Source organism: Typopeltis vanoorti, chromosome 15, assembly GCF_054136105.1.
Source record: "Typopeltis vanoorti isolate ZY-2024b chromosome 15, IOZ_Tvanoo_1.0, whole genome shotgun sequence".
Lineage (NCBI taxonomy): Eukaryota > Metazoa > Arthropoda > Arachnida > Uropygi > Thelyphonidae > Typopeltis > Typopeltis vanoorti.
Genome location: NC_143563.1, coordinates 111,803,978 through 111,826,019, shown reverse-complemented (window position 1 = coordinate 111,826,019; position 22,042 = coordinate 111,803,978). Strand labels below are relative to the sequence as shown.

The following is a 22,042-nucleotide window of genomic DNA, read 5'->3' as shown; positions in this document are numbered from 1 at the left end:
TTCTCGTAAACAAAAGCTTCCGATTATACTTCTAATATTGCCACCACTACGTTTGATTTTTGTTTATTCTACACGACAGTTGAACAGCGAAAATACTAATAAATTTGGCTAACAGTAATACAAACACCTTTTATGGAGAAAAGAAAAAAGAGTGTAGGGTTTAAATGTGTGATAAGTCTCGAATTTTTGAATTATTCCTCTATTAAATATTGCGTTCGGCTGCACAATTTATTTGTTCCAGGCATTTAATTCTGACTTCATCTCCCTAGTAACTTTTAAGGTGGTATTGTAGAGATTTGTGCGAAGAATGAGAATACGCACTAGCTAGAATAAGTTTCTGCATTCGAACTCAATTTTAATTTTTAAAAATTAAAGTTTAATACAAAATTTGATTTACAAATGTTTCCAGAACTAGGAATTGATTTGAGCAAATTATTTGACAGGTTTTTCCAGTTCCGAAGTGTCAGTTGCAAAAGAGAATTAGCGGATTTAAGAAATAAATTGGATGATCAGGACACTGCATTTTGGATAATATTCGAGGAAGATAACGGGTAAGAACATGTGATATATCAGCGCAAATGACACAAATTAACCAAATGAGTTGAAGTTTGTAAAACTAATTCTAAAATTTATATTATGCTATGAAAACGTTGGAAGATCGGTGTAACCTAAGACCAATAACTGATTTAAGATAAAGAATGCTTTATCTTATGAGTCATGAAGATTCAGATAGCTAGGTAATACATTATTGTGTGCATATACATGACCAAAAAATGCAATCATTATTAAATACAGAAACGGTTTCATTATAAGATTCGGTTTTCGGACAATCTGAATTCATAAGACAATAAATAGGTAAATAGCACTGTTTAAATTTTATTTACACGATTATGTATTTGTTTTCGTTTGTTTATATGCCTGAAAAAGTCAGTGTGTTGAATATTTTATCAGTAAAAATTTTCAGGATACTTCTCTTTCATTTTGAAGCTGCATATTTTGTGGCGCATTGTCTACTAAAGAGTAATTGTTTCACTTTTTATGAATAATGGCCTATAAACGTATACATATCTAAGAGGTGATATATTTAGTGTTATATGTGTTGTACATTACAATACCCACTGCGTCAATACTACGTTACAATCTGGATTCCCAAACACAAGCAGCAATTAATTCTTACATTTGGCAAAAGTGGAAAGGTTGTTGTTTAGTATATTGTAATTAGTTAAAAGTCAGGACCTTCGATTATCATCTATGAAAGATACTGTTTTATTGTGTAGTTTAAAATGTGAAATAACTGGGCGGATAATATGACATGATCAGTGTGGAATCAAGAGTTAATGTTTTGATTCCTTGCTGACTTACAAAAGTGATCTTATTTCATGTATCGTCTGCTTAATTGCACCCATATCTAGAAATAAAAAGTCTTCATTGTTGGAGAAACAAAATGCTTTTTCTGCTTAAAAATACTACGCAACAGTATTCTTTCATTAACAAATGCTTTTTTTATTCGTTTACGCCACAGTAATTGTTATCAACTCATAGGCTTTCACGTTCTCCCCAATATTTTCTTTTCTATTGCCCGGTTAAGTCGCATTGAATATGTGTCAGTTGTTTCAGTCACTCGAAGACTTCTCATTAATGTTAACAAGGTAAATATCCAATAATAGAATTAAAAATAAATGGTAATATATACAGTAAAAAGATAATTTTAGCTTTCACGTCATATTGTAAATTACTTTATTTGAAATATCAAAGTTGTAATAAACTTTTATAAATATCGTAACGTTAAGCAATCCTTTAGTTAGCACTAAGTCTACGATCATTTTAATTTGCCGTATCTTTAAAACCTGATTTAACTGAAATTCTGTTATATTTAGTGGCACTACGATATACACAGATTGTTATGATATGTTAAGCAGTAGCACCCCCCCCCCCTCACATGTACCGTCAGATTAGATAATTGAAAGTGCAATTAAAGTCGTTACGAACGTTTAACTCCACGCATCAAACCAGTAGCTGCGTGGAAACAGAAGCACATCGAATGAAGGACATAAAGTGGAGTAACCACCGTCGTTTTGTGCTACGTGGGGTAGGTTGGTCACGGTAGTTGGACTTCACTTCTGAAACTGAGATGTTCTAATGCGTTATGCCAAAATAATTCTTAATTTCTTATGTAATTGAGCCACGATAATAAAACTGCATCAATACACTCTTGCCTTCACTCTAAAGCATATGTGTAATAACTCAAAAAAAGGGGGGGGGGGGACTCCAGAGTTTATGTGCAGTGATATTTTCCAAGACTTGCTAAGGATGGATAATAGATAATTGTAAGAATACACAAAGAAGAAACTCAGGTTGTCGTGGCTGAGCTGATGTCTATACTAGTTTTGATTTTGTAAATGTACTACGTCCCACAGTTGTTCACATGAACTTCGTTAATAATTTTATTTCCTTTCTAATATAGCTATTTTCATTTGCCGGAATACGAAAATCAGAAATCTGATCGACAACAATATAATAATATCAAAGCGTCACCTAACCAGCATGTGGTTATCATAGCAATCAGCCAATTTCTGAACACAATCAAACATTCTGAGGTGGATCTTAGTGAATCACACGAAATATAATAACAGCATGTGATGTAGCAATGCGAGAATAGGCTTGATATGAAAGTAACTCTAATTAGATAATCTTGATTCTTGTTCGCAAGCAGAAACTAGGATGAGCGAAAAACAGTCTTTCGCGTGAGATATGAAACAAGACTTGTGTATTGCTGACATTAAAACAGGGCATTCAAAGAGATCCCATTGTGGGATCTCTTTGAATGTCCTGATTATAGAGGATCTCGAAACTTAAATCACCCGAGCAAACAAGGTTTATTAATCGAAGAAGATGTATGTAGAGTGTTGCCATCATTAAACCTGTGAATAGAATTGGATTCCAGAGACAGATTATTGATTATAAGGGAAAACAGAGACTTGTTTATGTCAGCTTTGATTAAAAAAACTGAAGCCCTCCACAGTGAATGACTTCGGTTATTATTTCAAAGCAGATGCCAGCATCAGAAGAGGGAAAGCAGTATTCGGAAATGGAAACACAAATAGATATACTTAAGACATTTATAGTTGATCGAATCAGTTTTTATATACTAGATACAAGGCTGGGATTGACTGTAGGAAGAAGATTAATAGAAAAGGAAATATGGATAAGGATATGGTCACTTGTCAAGAGGAGTGCGAACATGAACGGTATATTTGAAGACAGATGCAGTTAAAATTCAGAATGTTGGGAAATCATGAGGATTATCCGAAATTCTAGTGACTTAAGACAATTTCTGTTTCTGTTAAATCATTTACTCACAGCAAACTACTTCTCTTCTCTTCCTGCGTGCAATTTAGAGATGAAGAAGGAATCCAGTTCGAATGATTGACGTTGAAATTGCCAAGGAAGATTATTTCACTGGAAGAGTAATTAGATAGCATGGGTTCGAATTTTAGAGACAGTCAAATATAATGAACTCAGTTTTTTTCAATGAAGCAAATGAACATAGTAGTGATATCAGTAAAATCGAGTCACAACAAATCAAATAAAGCGGAATTTATGTTCGATAAACTTTGGATGGCAAATCAAATATGCAAGTACCACATTACTAGGAAAACGCACGTCACGAATAATGTAATGAAGAGCTCAAGTAACGTCAATGTGCAACTGGCATCATGCTAGAGTGTATCAGTTGTGGTTCACTGTAAATAACATACTGGAATGTCTGAATTTAGTCATGTACTTCATACTTATTAAAACTGAAAGCTGGTATGTTCGTAAAGTCAATCTGGAATAGCATTGAATTCTGATGTTGGAATATTTGGATAATGATTATTGAAATGTTTTGATATCGAGGACTTTTGGTGATATTTGTTGGTGGAATTTTCCCGAAGTCACTATAATTTCTATGGTGCCTAACTTGGTAATGAATGAAATATTAAAATTTAGAGACAAGAGTAGGACTCACGGTCATTACTTCCACATAGCGAGTGCTCAGTCTTCAATCAAAATCTGACATTGGACGTTGCCCTCTGAAAACTTTATTATCTTCAATACCATCAAGCCCAAAACTAGCGAAGTAATTAATAAGAAGATTAGTTTGTCAGACGAAAGGGACTGTTGACGAAGTGTTGCAAACTGGTTCGATCCCTTCTAATAACTGGAAACAAGCTTTCGGAGACTGCAATTCTCTCAAACGATGCGGGTACTGACTCCCTAATTAAACAATTACGGTGTAGAGAGTGCGAACTCTGACGTCTACATCGTTTTGCATATGGGGAGAAAGGCAAGTGGCAAAACCCTAATCTATAGAGGAAACATGACAATGGGCAATTCATACTAGCAGGTACAAAGGCGATTAAAGATTTAGGAACATTGGTTTAATATAATTACAGCAAATCGCTCAAGTGTTGTATTCATTTTTGAAGGCATCTCAGATATTCATTATTTATTACTACAGGGCAGGAGTAATTGGCTTTCTCCTCTGCTCTGATAATAAAGACCAGTTATTGTCACTTCTGATCCTCGTGTTCAGTAGGAGCACATCAGTAAAACTACGAATTTGTTGGCAAATGCGAATGTGACTTTAGCTGAGAAATGAATGCTTTCTATTGCGAAATGTTTTCATAAGAGTATCATGTGGGTTATGCATTGATATGAGCAGCTGGATCGCCTGATTCTTTTTTATGTGATAAAATGTTTTTATCACATAAAAAAAGTTCAACTCTGGGGCTTTGTGACTAACCTCAGAGATGATGAATTGAAGTACTAATCAGTGGGAAGATAGACATCGAGTGATATCTACAAGTCCTGCTATTGAACTTTGGGTTTCTAAACAACGACATTCTTAAGAGCTCGAATGATTTCTTGAAGTGAATGTTGCTGTTTATGGACAACCTCGGTTTACGATTTCGTACTAGATCAAAGCCTAAATATATCCTTCATCCGAAAAACCATTTCCCAACAGCATTAAAAAAATAATGGTAAGTGAGATAAGCGACTGGCATGTATTGCCGAAACAATGCCCATACAGGAACTACTCTTCGATTTTTCAACAAGATGTTGAGTAGGGTTAGATCACGTTACTTTTATGCCGGATTAGCAGCCTGAGTCACCGGTAAAATTTTTCCTGCCAGCCGATAAAGTTAAAAGGTATTTTCTTATTTCTCAATTGTCTTTGTGCAATTTTTTTTTTGGAATAATTCGGAGTTTCTCTCATACTGTGCCTTCGCACATTTGACGCGCTAGGTTATACGCAGCCGGTGACCCGGCGTAGTGGAATATAAAATTCCTTCTCTTCGGGCTACTAATTTGGTATCTGCGCTTCAGTTACGATACCAAATTGGTGGCACAGTAAATAAAAACAGCTAATTTTTGAATTTTTTTATGTTTAACTTGGGTAATGCTTATCGGTCTACAATTCGGATTCTTGCCATGGGGGAAATTCCATCGGCTTAGTTCGTTTATTGGTTTGCTGCCTTCTGAGCATCTCACTAGAATTTCTTGCCAAAGTGGCAACGAGTTTGGCAAGAAATTTCGTGTGACAGCGAAAAACCTCACGAGAAGGAGGATATAGTACCAATTTTATCTGTTAATCACTTAATTTTTGGCTGTTTTTAATACGAGACTGGTTCGGATTTCAATCCCCACCATACGCATTAAGGTAAATCAGAGAGAGACACAACCAAGAATGGCCTCTGAAGAATATTTTCCCGTTTCGTCTAAAAAAAAAACCTTAGCGATCAGACTTAATCAAAAAAAAAAAAAGAATAAAGTTCGAAAACTTACAAGTGATGATTAAATTGCAGAAAATCAATGTAACGTAGAAAACCGGAAAGAATTTTTCAGATTTTGTGTATTTCAATGACTTGTTTTGATCGAAGGAGATTGGAGAGTAATCTTGAAGTTACGTTAAATGAACCCTCATTTCGATTTCTTTAGGACTAAGAAGGCCCAGAAGAAGTTTGACAGACATTTTTTGTATGGTTCTTATAGGTCACGTGAATTTAGTAACCGTGCAATTATCACCTGAGGGGCAGACTCATCGCAGGAGGCTACATATCAGCTGCCTTACATGTTTCTTGCATTCATTCACACGACCTGCAGTCAGCACCTCCAATGGCAATTCATTCCACTCACGCATCACTCCCTGAGGGAAATCTAACACCCTACTTCGTCTTCAGTGCCATTCTCAAAGGGTATCGTTGATACCCTTTCCTCAACCTCCGTAAAATAAAAAAAGCTCCAAATATACTGGCACATGTATTAAGATTTTAAGTGTGAATCATACTGCCCCCTTTTCCTCTGTTTACCAGTGTCTAGTCCACAAATTCTCATTTTTTTTATCTGTTTTCCCAACGGACACCAGGAGACTAGACTTAAGCGCAGTAGTTGAAGAAACATGACTCATCTTTACATGTCAGTGTTCAGTTCTGCATTGCAATTATCCTCTGAGTTATATTTGCAATCTCCTCTATATGATCCTTTAATTTCAACTTGATATTCACTAAACCTCCAACACCGGTAGCGTGATTACTTTCTTTTATCATAAGCAATATTTTATGATATCCCATCAGACAAAAGAGCATAACTTCACATTCAGTGACATTGAATTGATAATCATTTTCACATGCGCGCATTTGCAACATTTAAATCATTCTACAAGTACTGCATATCAGCCGTATTCTCGATTACCCTGCCTATCTTTGTACCATCAGGAAATAGCTGTATGTCTCCTGTCAAATCCTTCCCAATGTTATTAAAAATTAAATAACAATTCACCATGTCCATATGTACACTGGGCATCCACAGATGGTCACTTCGATGCTCGGTTATGTGCGCACCCGGCCTCGCCTTATGGTCCTGTTGTATGCTTTTCTGGAGGCTTTAACTCTCTGAAGATCAGTCACTCTACACGCACGCATCCATCCATCTGATTGAAAGTCTACCTCTTTTACCAGGAACTTAGCTCCTTATAATCCAATCCCATATTTACCAATATAAACAACGGTCTTCCGTGTTGCATCTTGTTAAAAGACATACCAAAGTATCACGGTCTATCTATTCTGTTTGTCTAACCCAACGTTAATATTATAAAATGTGAACAGGTTTTTCAAACATGATCTTTCCCTTAGTAAGAATAATGCTGTTCTTTGCAAAGTATAGATTTTCTGTCAACCCATTTATGAGTGTGACCAACTATTCTAAAATATTCATCCATCTATGTATCGTCCTTGTGCAATGGGATTAACATACATTCTTTCTGCTGACGTGGAATACGTATTGTTCTGAGACCCAGATTATATAGCGTGGTCAAAGGAACAACCAGAACAGCTGAACACTCTTATAATCTTTTCTGCTATCCCATTAGACCCAATTGCCGAATTCTGATCTGCGTTTCTTCATCCAGTGATGCATTAACAAGTGGGCTCAAAGTTGCCTGCACCAGATCGATCACTTTTAGCTGAATACACCCAAATTAGTTGAACAATCTTGTCGATATCTCCATACCATCTGCATTCAGTAGCTGTTCTTTCATTTACTGGCACCATAGCGATAGAATTGTTTCTGATATAGCCAGTTTCGTTTCATACTGAGTCTTAGCTTGTCCTACAGTAATTACAGTTTTTCTGGTCTGCAGCTTATAATTTTCATCACTGATATAATCATTAAGAATACGATATTCTTTCCACATCATCTTTTTCTTAAGTATATTTTAAATAATAGTGCACATCCATTTTACTCGTATCCTACTTATTCTTCGCTTTCTCTTGATACAGTCTAATAATTCATCATTTAAATATTCCCTAAATGCGTCCCGTGCACACTACGATAACCTTAACATCAATCGACTGACACTCTGGGACATCACCTAGAATACTACCCAGTTGTTAATACTTTCTTGTGGTCTTGTTTAGCATGTGATGTTTTCTTCATGGACCATCCTATACTTAATCAAGATAGTACGGCATAATCACTGTCACGTCTTTTGCTGAAATCCCAGCTGATACTAAATCAGATGTCACACACTTTGACCTCGAGTCCCTTCTGTCACATACTTGAAGTTGTCTCGCAACAGCTCAATAAATTCGGTTTTGTTGATTTCATGGATTTCTACAACTGAATCAAAGAATTTGATACTTAAAATCCTCCACGATGATTACCCTTTTCGCACTCGTCATCTTTATTTCGTAATGCATTTCTTCGTAACTAGTAACTGATCCTTTACGTCTGTGAAAACATCTGAGAATATTATGAGTAATATGTTGAGTTTGGTTTTATCGGTTGATTTCTATAACGTAAACATGTTTTGATTCTACTAAACAGTATTGCTCTGATCAAGTGAGGACGAATCCTAACCCAGTTGTGCAAAATAAGGAAAGGTTAAAGGCGGTGTCCTTAATTTGGACCTTCTCACATGAGTTAGTCAAAAGAGAAAATATTGTTTGGGTTTAATATTTGTCCTGTGATGTAATAAGATTCATGTCGTCGATGTCACTTGACAATTATGTTAAGGTTAGAAGTACGGTTTATATAGTATAGTAAAACCATTAAGGGGATAAAAATCCTATGTTGTTATATAGCCAGTAAGTGAAACTCAAGATCGAGAACTACGAACTATGGGTTTCATGCCGAAAAACTATCGGCGAAGGCAATTCGTAGGTAAAGGTGGAGTAAGCTCCCTCACTATTCTTGATATTCTCTCATAATGTAAAACACAGCTCCTAGGAGATGTAATACTGTCAGACGAGGAGAGGTCACTACCCAGACCGGTTAATATAAGCACACCTTTATGGCATTCGCATAGTAATCGGTTTGTAAATGCAAGCTTGTTATCTGTCCACAGTGGTTTTAATTTTTGTACTGCTATTGTAGCTTAGTGATCAACTTCTTTTAAGGATAAATCCTCAAGTGCGTTTTTTTTTTTCACTTTCTGCGACAGTACTTCCTTGTTGGTCAGAAGAATAGATATTTGTCATTGTTTGATTCTTTAATATGATTATGATTTTTATCTTTAAATCAACATTTTAATAGTAGAAGCTATTTTAGTGGTGATTTTCTAAAGTCCCGATTAGTTTTCGGCTAGAAGATCCATATCGTCAGCAAACTTTAGATTTATTGCTCTTCCTCCTACCGCCACTCCAATATCAGTCTCCAGGGCTTCATTCATTGCGTATTCCAGGAGCAGTCAAAAAAGCATTGTTGATAATTTGTAGCCCCGTCACACTCCATGGTACATGACGTGCAGAAAGACACCTAAAATCCATTTGAATAGTTTTTCTAAAAAGCTGAACCCAATAACTGGAGTTCTTGCTTCAGATGTGAAGATGGTCGAGGAGAAAATTTTCATGTTTCACGAGTAGTTGAAATCAGGAGTTGGCAGACTTTGTCGAAGAACCAAGTGAGATTTTTGGTGTTCTTAGTTAACTGTCAACAGGTTTTATAAACTGAATTTAGAAATACAAATTTATCGATCTCTAGGAGTAAGTGATTCCATCGCATGATTTCTTCTGTTCCCACTGAACTTAAATGAGGCTGCATTAAAGCGATCTCGCTGTCATCTCATATTCAAGCCTTACTTCAAGCATGTCTTTTTATGTGCAAATCTCACAGGCGCGAAAAAACAACCCACGATATTTTATTGTAATCCATGTTTTAATTTATTTCAAATAGAAATTTCCTGTATCCTCTGTTCGAATTTTCGGATTCCCACTTCTCCCCTGTTACTTTCATTAAGTGCATCTCCATATCGACGTGTGGGCCAATTGCCACAAGCTGTTTAAATGCATTCCGCTATTATATAATCCGCTACTTCAATTACTAATTCGGATCTAGACGACTTTTAAAAGCAGCAATTTTCATTGCTTTCCTCTCATTTCCTGCTTACGTTGTCGTTACAAGAATAGGATTCGTGTAGAGTGAAAGCTCCGTCTGCAGAGGTAAGGCTAATGAAAAACCGTCTAGGGCTCCATAAGTGTTCTGGTTTCATTACTGTAATAGCCGCGACTAGAGAAATAGAAAATAAAGAAAATATCGGTTTATTACTAATGAAGTGGTTATTAGATAGCCAGGGCTCTGAATGTTTTTTTCTGGAGAGGTGCTGCCCAATATTAGAAAATATACGAAAAGAGAGACCACAAAAAAAAAAAAAAAGCAATGAAACAAATGTTTTATTATTTTTTATTCATAATATACGAGGGTGATCTGAAACGTTTTCGGCCTCGACTATAAATGGTAACGCTATAGGCAAGAATTTTTTTTTTCTAAGTTGGTACATCTGTCATAAGCATTCATGTGAAATTGCAAGTCATTCTATGAAGTAATTTGTTATACAGCTGTCTGAAGCAAAAGTGTTTCTGTATCCCTTGAAATGGATAAAATTGAGCATCGTGCGGTTAAAAAATTCTCTGTAAAAATAGGTTTAACGCCAAAAGAAAGTTATTATCGGGAATATTACTCCAATCTTTTAACCAGACTATACGAAAGAATTCGTGAGAAAAGACCCGGTTTGCAGAAGGAAAAAAATCATCTTCCATCAGGACAATGCACCTAACCACAAAGGTGTTTTGACAATGAGAAAATTAAGGGATTTGCATTAGGGAACATCCACCCCATTCCCCAGATTTGACTCCCTCTGACTTCTATCTCTTCCCAAAACTAAAAAAAAAAACTCTTACTCGCTGGTCAGCGTTTTCCTTCGAATCAAGAGGTGATTGCAGTTGTAGAAGGGTATTTTGAAGATCTTACTGAGAACCACTACAGGGACCTGATGATGACCCTGGAGCATCGCTGTAATAAGTGTATCAGTCTTAAGGGAAGTTATGTTGAAAAATAAAAATAATTTTGAATTAATAAATTCGTGTTTTCATTGCTAGGCTGACAACATTTCAGACCACCTTCGTAATTATACAGGGTATTCTGACGACACGTACAGTTAGTGCTGAAAATACGTAACCAAAACGGAATTAAATGGTGAAAGAGTTAACAGGTATTAGGTACATCTTCTGTTAATAGGAGTGGATTCTCCAAAATACTTAAAAATGGTATACGTGATTTCTACTGAATATGACGTCTGATGCTACTTGCATATGAAGTATATCTTCGTGAAGAAACATCAAAGTGCACAAATATTGAGATTTCACTTTATGTAAGAACAGTTCGAGAAATTCCCAGATAGTTTTACCAATAGTTTCAGTTTATCCTTACTCAAAGAGTAGCAAGATACTCAAAATAGTTGCCGCTTGAAATGCAGGGATTGTTTTTCAAACTGTCAAACGTTGAGTATTTTTCGGACCCGTCGAATTCATACTTCAATTTATCTTAGACTGTCACTAATATTTGTAGTTTACGCTTTAATATTGTCTGGAAATTATGACATTAAACAATATCATCAACAAAAATTCAAAGCAACAGAATCAAACACTTGGTAGTCCCAGACCTTAGAGGTTGTTCACTTCGCACAGCATTACAATTTTCGATGAGCATAACGTAGAGTAGAAAGATGAAACTAGTCAGCATTTGGTTTGAAAACCTGCAGATTGTACCATAGGAAGTGCATAATAAGAGTGTCTTATGCATTTCCTACTGAGGAAGAGGGCCCTTCATCAGTAGAAATAGAGGGAGAGAGGGACATGATCAGTGAGCTTGAACTTTGAAGGATGTTCATAGGTGCTGCATGTGTTTTAAGATTTGAAAGAGAGTGAAATAATGAAAGAAATTCTAATGAATATCTTAAATGGAAATATAAACGCGACAAGCATGTGTTTTATTAATCTAATTGTTCTCATCTTAGTCGCATATTTTAACGAGGATCTTCGGGGTACTTCCCCAAATGTGGCAACACATTTAAAGGTTAGATTGATTCGTTTGGAGTTGGAAGCTGTTCTGAAGTAATGCTTTAAGAGAAAGAAAGAAAACGGTGTTTTTTAGATGCTGATAAGTGATATTTGTAACAACATTGTCGAGATAAATCTCGTTTTATAGAGATTTAGATGCTGTTGAACGGAAGAAAGGACTTCTCTTTTACGAGGAATAAATACGGAACTGAGTTTTACTTGCATTAAAATAATTTAAAATATTTTTCATTTTCCCAAATTAAATGTTAAAATCCTAAATTCTGATTTATAGATCAGAAGTTAAGATTTTAGCATTCTACATGCAGGAAGTTTGTATTTATAAAATGCAAGGTTTATAAAATGACAGGAGTGCGATTTATTGTCATCAGAAAACGTGACAATTTTATTTACAGCTAAACGGACGTCGAAGGAAAAAAAAAACAGTTGCAAAGATTAAAATGTACACGAAAACCTTCAAGGAAATTTAAAAAAAAAGTTTGGAATAATTATTAAGGTTACGAGAGAATGGATACTGAAAATGAACTTGAAAGAATGGATTAGACTTACAAATTTAGTCCCCGAGCCAAATTTGAAAAATAACGTAATTTGAAAAGCTGATGTCAGTAATACTCTATTACCGACAGGAGGTGAAATGAACTTCGTGGAGGTTAAAATGCATTGCGTTTGACTATCTGGAAATATTTTTGTTTTGTGTGCTATTTCTTTTTTGCTGACTTTTTTTTTTTTAAGAGGAACATGGATCACCTTTCAGGCACACGCCAAACTTCAACAGTTGCATCAATTTGATCACCTTTGGCAGCTTCTTCCCTTCGCCCAATTGTCAAACGCCTGTTTGTGGGTGTTCGTATCGTGGCCTATTAAGAGGCACACCAACAGAAAGTGTAGAAAGTGGAGTTGGTTACCGTTGACGTATGATAGCCACCAAAACTTCAACCAGAACATCCCGTTGGTGGTTTAAATTTCTTTCGTGGAATTACTCATTGGCACTACAATTATGCCATGTGATGTGACTCTCCCAAGAAGTTATTCAGTCTCCCTAGCAGTGTCCTCGTTGCATGAGTTCACTGTTTAAGTATGAATGTTGCAAAGTCGCATTACTTTCCACCCAACAAAATAGTTTCAACACCAATTAAGGTGAATGTGATATACTTAAATGGAAACGGCGGTTTCTGCATGTATGCACTAGTCAAGCCTGTAGGATTCTATAGGATCTCGATGAGAAATGCACCCGTTTGAAGGAGGGTTGGTAATATTTTAGCCTTCGTGTTATCTTTAGTGCCCGCAGTGGACCTTCACAGTTGAACTGTGACTGCCATAACTTGTAGTAGTCATGGAAACCATTACAGCTAATTTTTAGACATAATATAGTCTTGATGAATTGTTTTCCTTCCCCCATCCTTCAATCTGTTATTTATTTAGCGTTGGGCTTTCACGTGCCTTTTCATAAACATTAAATTACAACGTGTGTTCTCGAAAGAACCCAAGGAAGGAAAAATGACAAGAAAGTTCAAACAATGCAGAAGGTTTTTACTTTACGGACATTCATAGCATCCTGTCATTTTATGCACATCTCGTTGATTAATGATGTGCGATGACATTTATGCCAATCCTTTGGCAGTTGGATAAAATATAGTCTTGGATCTGTTTCCCCCCCCCCACACACACACAAAATTCAGATCGAATGTATATTTATAGCAACCGCATGCTTACTTCGACCTTCATATGAGAACGTATTGTTGCCATGGAAAGTGCGTCAAACCATCTTTTCTACAAAAGACACGAAATATATTTTTCATATATGGAGACTAGAGCTCAGGCGTGCACTAGGGATCTGCTCTAGTGCACGCCTACATCGTCTTTATTCGTTTTATGTAAAGTGGTCTGCATTTTCTTGCCATACTCAGACTGAAATGACAAAGAAATTGTCACTTCAGTCTGAGTGAAGTGACAATTTCTTTCTTGACTACGCAATCATCTCTTCAGGTGGAAGACGCAAGCAGAATCTTGTTGTTCTGTAAACAAAGAAGGATGTAACATTCAAATCACCTTACTCTTACGTAACCTTAACGCATTCATTAAACTCATACATCACTGGATCTTCAAAATGAGAGTTGGGATGATTTTTGATTAACAGCTGCGAGCATTGAGTTTAATTGTCACGCAATATTTCTGAAAGTTCTCTATTAAGGATATTCATTTCAAAACGAGTGGGAAGAGATTAGAGTTTTATAATTCTACTTTTTTGGGAAGATGGGGTTTATCCAGAGTGTTCAGTAACTCGAGAAATTAGACTGTAACGAAAACAATGTGTATAAGGCAAGCAGCGCTCGCAAAAAAGGTCTTAAGAAATCAGATTGTGTATGTGGAGTCGAGGAGAGCTTGGTCTGAAAAACAAACAAACAAACTTCAAACAACTACTAAATTTCAAGCGATCCCGTTAATAATCTTATTAGAAAAGGAAGCTGCAATCAGAAGTAAAATATTTATTATTCCATAAGACAGATACTATTGGGCAGCAAAGAAGGAAGAGAGTAAGAAAGAAAACTATTTTACATGAATTTATCACTCTTTACTCTATTTCATCACAAAAATTGGCACGGCAGTCGAACAACGTGTTACAGGATAAATTTTAAGAAGATAAAACCGTCTGCTTTCGAGAAACCACACGAACTCTCGGAAGTCGGAGGATGTTTTAGCGCGTTATTGGCCTCGGAGGACGAACAAACTCCTTCAGTTGAAAAGGTCTTTTCAATTGAAAAAGGTCTTATCAAGAATATGCCGCGGTGTAAGGTAAGAGTTGAGCGAGAAAAAGAGCCGCCGTCTGTGCCATTAACATGCATAAAACGAAATAAACACAAGCGTAAGTTGAATTCACGGTTAATAATTCCAAGATTCATTCTATTTTATTAAGAAACATAATTCACATGAGCTAAAACTCAATCAAATGTGGTTGAAACTACCTCAAAAGTACTTTTTCGTTGACACCGTTCTTTCAGCAGAATAATTTGACCCTTCGCGGCTCCGAGAGGAATCCATACCATCTAACCAACACATCTGATCATCTTAAAACTAAATAAAGTAATGCGCACACCACTTAGAAACATGAAGAGCACTAGGGTAAATAATTTTTCTTGGTCAGATACAAGCTATTCCACTATACTGCACGTACCACGTACGGAATGTTATATCCCCAGTTATGCTTGAAGCACATCACAGACTGCCACACAACTTCGATTCGACACAAAATATTACAAAACTTTTAACACACGAGATCTAAACGCAGTGCATCCTTCTGTTTACTGAACGTTATTTAGTCGAAGGACTGCCATCTGCTACAGTGAGTAAATACCGCTATCGAAGGGAGGGTTGTTTTCAAATAGCAAATTTCACTACGCGAATATGCCTAGAAATACATCATCACCTTGTAACTAGGCGGAAGCGGAGCGGCTGACAGCCTCCGTTTCAGGAATCAGATAAATCTTTTTGTTCCGGAGTCATAATTGCGGATGAAAAGTGATTTAGTCGTTACGGAGGAGACAAGTTGATAAGGCTTATCTTTTCCGTGACGAAGCTGCATTCTCTCGGCAATACAGAAGTTTCCTGTGTAGAAGTGGTAATCCGGCGGAATTTCAAAGACTCTCTTAAATTGCAATTTTGCAACGTAAATCAAAACATTTTCAGCTCTCAATAAATGCATTCATTCGTTAAAAACATGTCGTGGATTTGGTGTTAAGCAATGTGACGAATCTTTAATGTTAGGGATAAAACGAATGAGATCAGTAATTAAAACATTTATCTCCCATGTTGACAGGTTGTTAAGCTACCTGTCAATGTTTCCGGTTGCTTAATTAATCTAAATTGCGATGGGAACTACTTTCCCTAACATGTGCTTGAATTAAAGAAATTACTCCCTCCTTCCTTCATTTCTGGTATTTGGCAAGTATTCGAAATCAAATCTACTCAGAAACGTGGAATTTCTCCACCTGCGAATGTTCTTTTGTTCACCATATTTTACCGGCCAATCGCGTTTTGATTCGGAGTGAAATGTTTTGATTTACGCATACCCTTATAAGAAACAAGCCACATTTCACATAAGAACCCCCTTTCCCCTCTGGTTCTAACTCAAACATCTGCGCTTTTCCCTTTATCACATTCCTCTCCAATAGAATTTTCAGTTTTCCCAGAAATAATATCGAGCAAACATCTGTTAGCCCCCATAAATAACACGCTTAAAGAAAATGAAGTGACTATCAGGAATACATTCATATAAGAATTAACTTGGCCTTGATGAGGATGCCTTAACTCTCCTTTGACCTTCACACCTACCACCATCATCCTTGTGGGAATGCTATTAAGCACCGTGATAATGAGTGTTTTAGACCTTTCTATCTTCAACTTGACGGCCAATATCACGTTCCCTTGTTGGAATAGTTTGCCAAATACTTGATGTTTCCGTTCATAACCAAACTATTTTATTAGGCTTAAATTGGCGCTGTGCAGATCAATCAACCTTCTCTGTATTTATCCAAACCATACCGCAATATTGTTTGTTGCGTGATGTGTTGTATTATTAACAATGCATCATGTCATGCTCCACACACTCCATGTACAAGTATCCATATCAGAATAAACAACTCGAGATAATAACACATTTCCTATATGAATTCAGTTAGAATAATGCACTTCGTTATATGGCCTTTCCCAACGATGGTTTTCTCAGTTTCCCTAGTTTCCCCTACTTAGAAATTGAGAATGAGTTCTTTACCTAAACACTAGATACCTGGCCGATCCTATCCACTTCTGACGATGTGATAACCGTTCTTAGGCATTCAGTGGACCTTTGCTGTTCGCTTCCCCGATTTTCCTGTGAATGAATTCTTCACCCTCGCATTTCTCTCAACTGATAACGTAGTCTAAAGTTGACATTGAGCGAAGACATATTTTAGTAACTTCTCGGACGAATATGCCAGTGATAATCCTATAATAACGCTTCCTTACAAATATATATTTCCATGTGTGTGCTCGACAGCATACAACATTCAGAAGACTGTAGGAAGGTTTTCCTTATTGAAATCTAGATCAAGTGTGATTAGAACATATACAAACATCGGTATGTTTTTTTTTTTTTTTTTTTTTTTTGAAACAGTTTTTAGTACTAGATTCAACGCAGTGTAGTTCCTGGATTTCAATATGATTAAGGAGCTGTATTGAACTAAGGTCTCCAAAATTAGAAATAAAATTTATGATCAGGTTGCCTTAGAATTAAAAAAAAAATTACTTGATATTATTATTATTATGTGACATCTCCAGGGAGTCCAAAGACTCATCGAGGGAGAGTGCACCAACAGCAGCGAACGATCGAACCCCTTGCAACTACTAACCTCGCTCAAACTTAATTAACTTTTTGCAAGCCATTGGTAACAGAGGCTCTACCAATCGACCAACCTTATTCATTTCGTATGGTGATTCAACGGCCGTGAGCTGCTTTTACGGGGAGGTACGGCTCCACCTCTACCCCACCCTATTTTTATCCGTGCTCAGGACCGGCATAGCTGACAATTTAGACCTATGGCTTGAGGGATTGCCTTAAGTATTCCTGACTGCATCCGTGTGTGTGTTCAGGGGGCAGGTTTGCCTGCTTGTAGGAGGAAAAACCCCAGATAAACTGTGGGAAAACCCTGCTGTCCACGCCCAAGACCGGCTAACTTGGCTATGGCTGAGGAAAATCCTTCAGTCCCTCACGTCTCCGAAGAGAATCGAACCTAGGACACTCCTTCCCCAGGCATACGATTGCGAGGCGCATAGCCACTGGGCTAACCGCGCGGACATGTTATCCAAAAGCCAGTTGAATACGAGAAAACAGTAAGATTTGTTTTATTGTATGGTATTTTAATCAATTGAAATATTTATAGATGCCGGTAGGAAGACGGTAAATCTTCCTTTGGTGCTGTTCTCTAATAAGAAGCAACGACATATAAAATTTTACGTGGTGAAAAAAATGTTGTGAATAAAATTTAATATGCTCGTGGAAATGTTTTTTTTATTTCGATTTTCTTTTAATTTGATCAGTTTTCTAATAAGAATGTTTGTAATTAAATGAATAAAATGACGTTCATAATACTCTACTTGCGTAAGTCGAACCTTACGTTACTATGGAAATAAGTTTTCGTCCACCTCGATTAAGTTACTTTCTGTTACAACATGGATAATGTAATGCAAGCTTCCCCCTACAAAAAAGGTTCTGTATTCTTAATAATATTGCGCATTATAATTGTACTAAATTTTTATATTACATGAAATGTCTAATGGGGGTCTCTTCATTCTCCAAAAGGCCCGACTGAGAATTAAGGAGTCAGCGGATTTGTTTATTTTGATGACTTTTTTTAATTTGAATTTTTTTCATTTAAAGTATTAACGTTTTTTGTTCATTAAGAAAAAATGTAAGAATTTTCTGAAAATCGAAGAAAAATTCGCGTGAAATTAGCATGTGACGTCTCATCCACCTCTTTCTGAAAATGGCACACGTGATTACGTGTAGGTCACGAGCTGCGAAAAATGAAAAGTAAACTGCCTTCTTCGATGCATCACCAGACGAGCGACACCAGAAAACAGGTGAACCACAGGATGGCAAGGAACGAAATTCCATCTAACCTGGTCAAGTTACCTTGAAAAGCTTTGAATCCATTAAATGCAATAACGATTTTTAACCTCTGGATGTCATGACAGAAACATTATCGATGTTATAGCACAAAGTAACTTTAATTTGGATGCTAAAGGATGTGCAGATCTTGATCTCGAAGAATTATAGCTAAGAATGCAAAGAAAAAAGAATCTCGCCTCTTGCATTTAGCAACCAGAGTTTCAGCAAGTGACTGTTTCGTGATGTATCGGAAGTGCATTAACATGGGTTGTCATAGTATTGCACTGAAGACACAACCTGGGAGGACATATTTTTTATTTTATTACTAATTTGGACAATTTTCTTTTTGGTGCATGTTTTCACACTGAGATTATCAAAATATCCAATTAATTGAAATTAATTAATTTAACTCTAAAATAAGCATACTGGCTGATTAACACAAGCATTTAACTCACTTAATTTAACTAGAAATTCTCAGACTGATTTGTATCAGGCAGTGTTTCAGTAGAATGTAACCAATCTTAAGTGGATGTGAATTTTAAATTCTTTTCATTTGCATAAAGATGATAAATTGCTTACGTATAAATTAACCTCTTCAAGATTATTTTAAGCAGCACATAAGAAATCTCAAAGACGACAGCGTTCTGCGATCCGCGTATTTCCGTAATGTTAATTTTCCTAAAAGGAATAAATAATTGATCCCAAGATTTCCGAGTTAATTTCGAAGCAAACAAAAGAAGAGAATTTGGTTATTTTGAGTTTAGAATTAAAGAAATAAAAGAAGGATTGGCTTACCCAGGGAAAAATATTATATATGGAAATGGATCAAATTCATTATAGTTTAGAAAAATTTTCATATTTTGATAAATGAAGAACAAAAGCAGGTCCCAGAGAATTATTGACGTACCAACCTCGTAGAAAAAAATTAATATTTGCTTCCTTTGTTCAAATGTTGGGATGAATGACGTGAGCGGTAAAAAAAAAAATAATAATAATAAATTTAAATAAAATTTGTTTCACAAGAACGCTTTGAGACTTGGAATATTACACTGATTGGTTGATTTGAATTCTCGTTTTAGAACATCCGCTTTTCTTAAGACGCTATTGAAAGGAATAAAAGCTTGTTCTGAGAATTGTAATTATTAAATGACTATTCCGTAATATGCATATTTAGTTGTAGTTAATTATTTCCAAGTATTAACTCTTACATTTCTTTTGAAAACAGTAGCTTAGGTTACGCCAATGACGTTCTACTTTTATAGTGTTGAATTATCTTTGACTCCATCCGCTCGACACAAATTTTGCTTCGAACTCCTTAGGAATCAATTTCAAATATCAGGAATGGTTTACAGTCCGAATTAACTTAATTTCCCAATTGCGTTTTGCATCAGATCATTAATGAATCTACCATGGAGGGAGCATTAACTATTCAAGGAAATTCAAAAATACTAGGATGCGGCAAAAAAATAAAAAAATAAAAAAAGTCAACTTATTTATTCAAATTAAGTGGATATCTTGAATTCTACATTATTTCAAAGCCGAATAGAGAGACAACAAGAGTTTCTTGCCGAATATAGAAACTATAAAAGTTTCGGCTTATCCAAGCGTAAGCAAACCTTACATGACAGGGGCAACTCGTAGTAAAGGTAGAGTAAACATTGATCACTATCCTTAGTATTTTCCATAATGTAAAGCACATCTCCTTTCGGACATGTATGATGTTATACATTATGGGAAGGGGGTCTTTGTTGAGGTCTCGTCAGTGGGAGCCAGACTTTACATCTGGGTCCGGCTCCCCACTGACGAGACCTCAACAAACGTGGAAGCCGGTCTAGGTAGTGATTCCCCCCCCCCCCCCTTCTGGGTATATAGAATTAGTAAGACAATATTCTTGATGTTTGTTCGAGTGTATTGGGAGCAATTACGTGATTCGCTCGGATTTATATTATTGCTATTTCCTGGTTTCTGCGTACAAAAATCAGCGATGCGCATTCGCAATCATCGGCATCTGGCTTAGTGCATATAACCTACTAAGGCAATATAACACAAGCGTGTTCGCCGACAAGTGTCTCGGTTTTGCCCTAGATAGTGACTTCGTTTCAATATTCTTCAGACAGCTATTGTAAACTTTACATGCAACAAAGTCCTGATTCAGACCAAACTTGAACTTTTTAAAGTTAATTCGAGAGCTGTACCACGTGTGAATTGCCCTTTTAACTTGGTCGCTCACTTGAATCCCGAATGATTTCCATCTTACATGTAGATAGATGTATGGTTTGGTATTTAGATTTGCACATCTAAAACGATTGCAAGGTCTATTTTGAACTCTAGAGATACGTTCTAACACATCAAATTTATGAAAGATAGTAGGTGTAAAAAATTCAATCTTTTTGAAATATGTTTTCGTAAACTTTGTGCTTGAAAGAACATTTTCGTAAGATTCTTTCCAGCGCAAAGACTGTTCGACATTTTGCACCAGCCGACGTTTTGCACATTAACATGGTATCACGTGGAAAAGTGTGAATAATATATTTAAAAGCTATATATCGAACCTGAAAATCGCAGATCATCATCAGTTTCCTCTGTTATCCCTTTGCATTCTTCTATGTGTAACATCGCACGGCTCTTTTAAACAATGCATTATTCGTGGTCTGCGTAGTCTCAACATTTTTTAAAAGTATTGAAGAATAATAAACAATTCTCCTATTCTGAAACTAAAAGGGATTGTCCAATTCATTGTAAACAAGACTCCTAATAATTCTCCCCCTACTATTAATAACATGTGCATTTGCGCCCTAATTAAGAATAAACGGTGCGTCTATCCTCAATCGACGTCCGAAAATTGTTATGGAAATTTTATTATAAGAAGGGCCAGGTATGGAACGCCATTAAACTTTTGCCATCAGCAAGACCTTACTAAGAAATGAACTTTGTCATCTGATTGGAAACTATGTTTAAATATTATTGTTCTTCAAAATAACGAATCCAGATGGGCACTGGTATTAGTTAAACCACGCATTAGCTTAACATTCTGAATTTCTGAAAAAAAATAAATAAAAATGAAGGCTCTGCTCACTAAGAAACGTTTTCGGTTTATATTTCTAGGTTATACTTAAATTGACCAAACACGTCTTAAGAACACACAGCACAACTCACCTTATTTTTAAACTACCATTCTAAGAGAGTCGCCAATGCATCCATATAGAGCACGTACGCGCGGTCCTGTAAGAAGCATTGTAACAAGAGAAATACCACCGCAACACTGAATTCTTTCTGCAGCTGCCGCTGGTAATATGGCTACGGTTCGAAAGTGCCCCGGTAGATGGCGTGATCATTCAAACTGGAGATTAAACTTTTTGGCTTTCGTTCGGAAAGTACATGCATGCTGTGCGAAAAATAGAAAAAGGGCACTGGATGAAGTACAAAGCAAACAAGGATTTTCCGCGTGTGCACACCACAAAAAATCCTCGAGCAGTTCTTTGTACGGTCCATGCGTCTTGAAGGT

The 22,042-nt window shown here is 36.3% G+C and overlaps 1 long non-coding RNA gene across 1 annotated transcript in view; it reads right to left on the bottom strand.

Moving 5' to 3' along the window:
* The window catches only part of LOC150099079 (uncharacterized), a 235,616-nt gene extending 213,834 nt beyond the window's left edge, over positions 1–21,782 (bottom strand). The window contains exon 1 of the long non-coding RNA XR_016549453.1: positions 21,694–21,782. This is a non-coding gene — a long non-coding RNA (uncharacterized LOC150099079). The remainder of the gene's footprint in view (positions 1–21,693) is intronic.
* Positions 21,783–22,042: the final 260 nt, after the last annotated feature.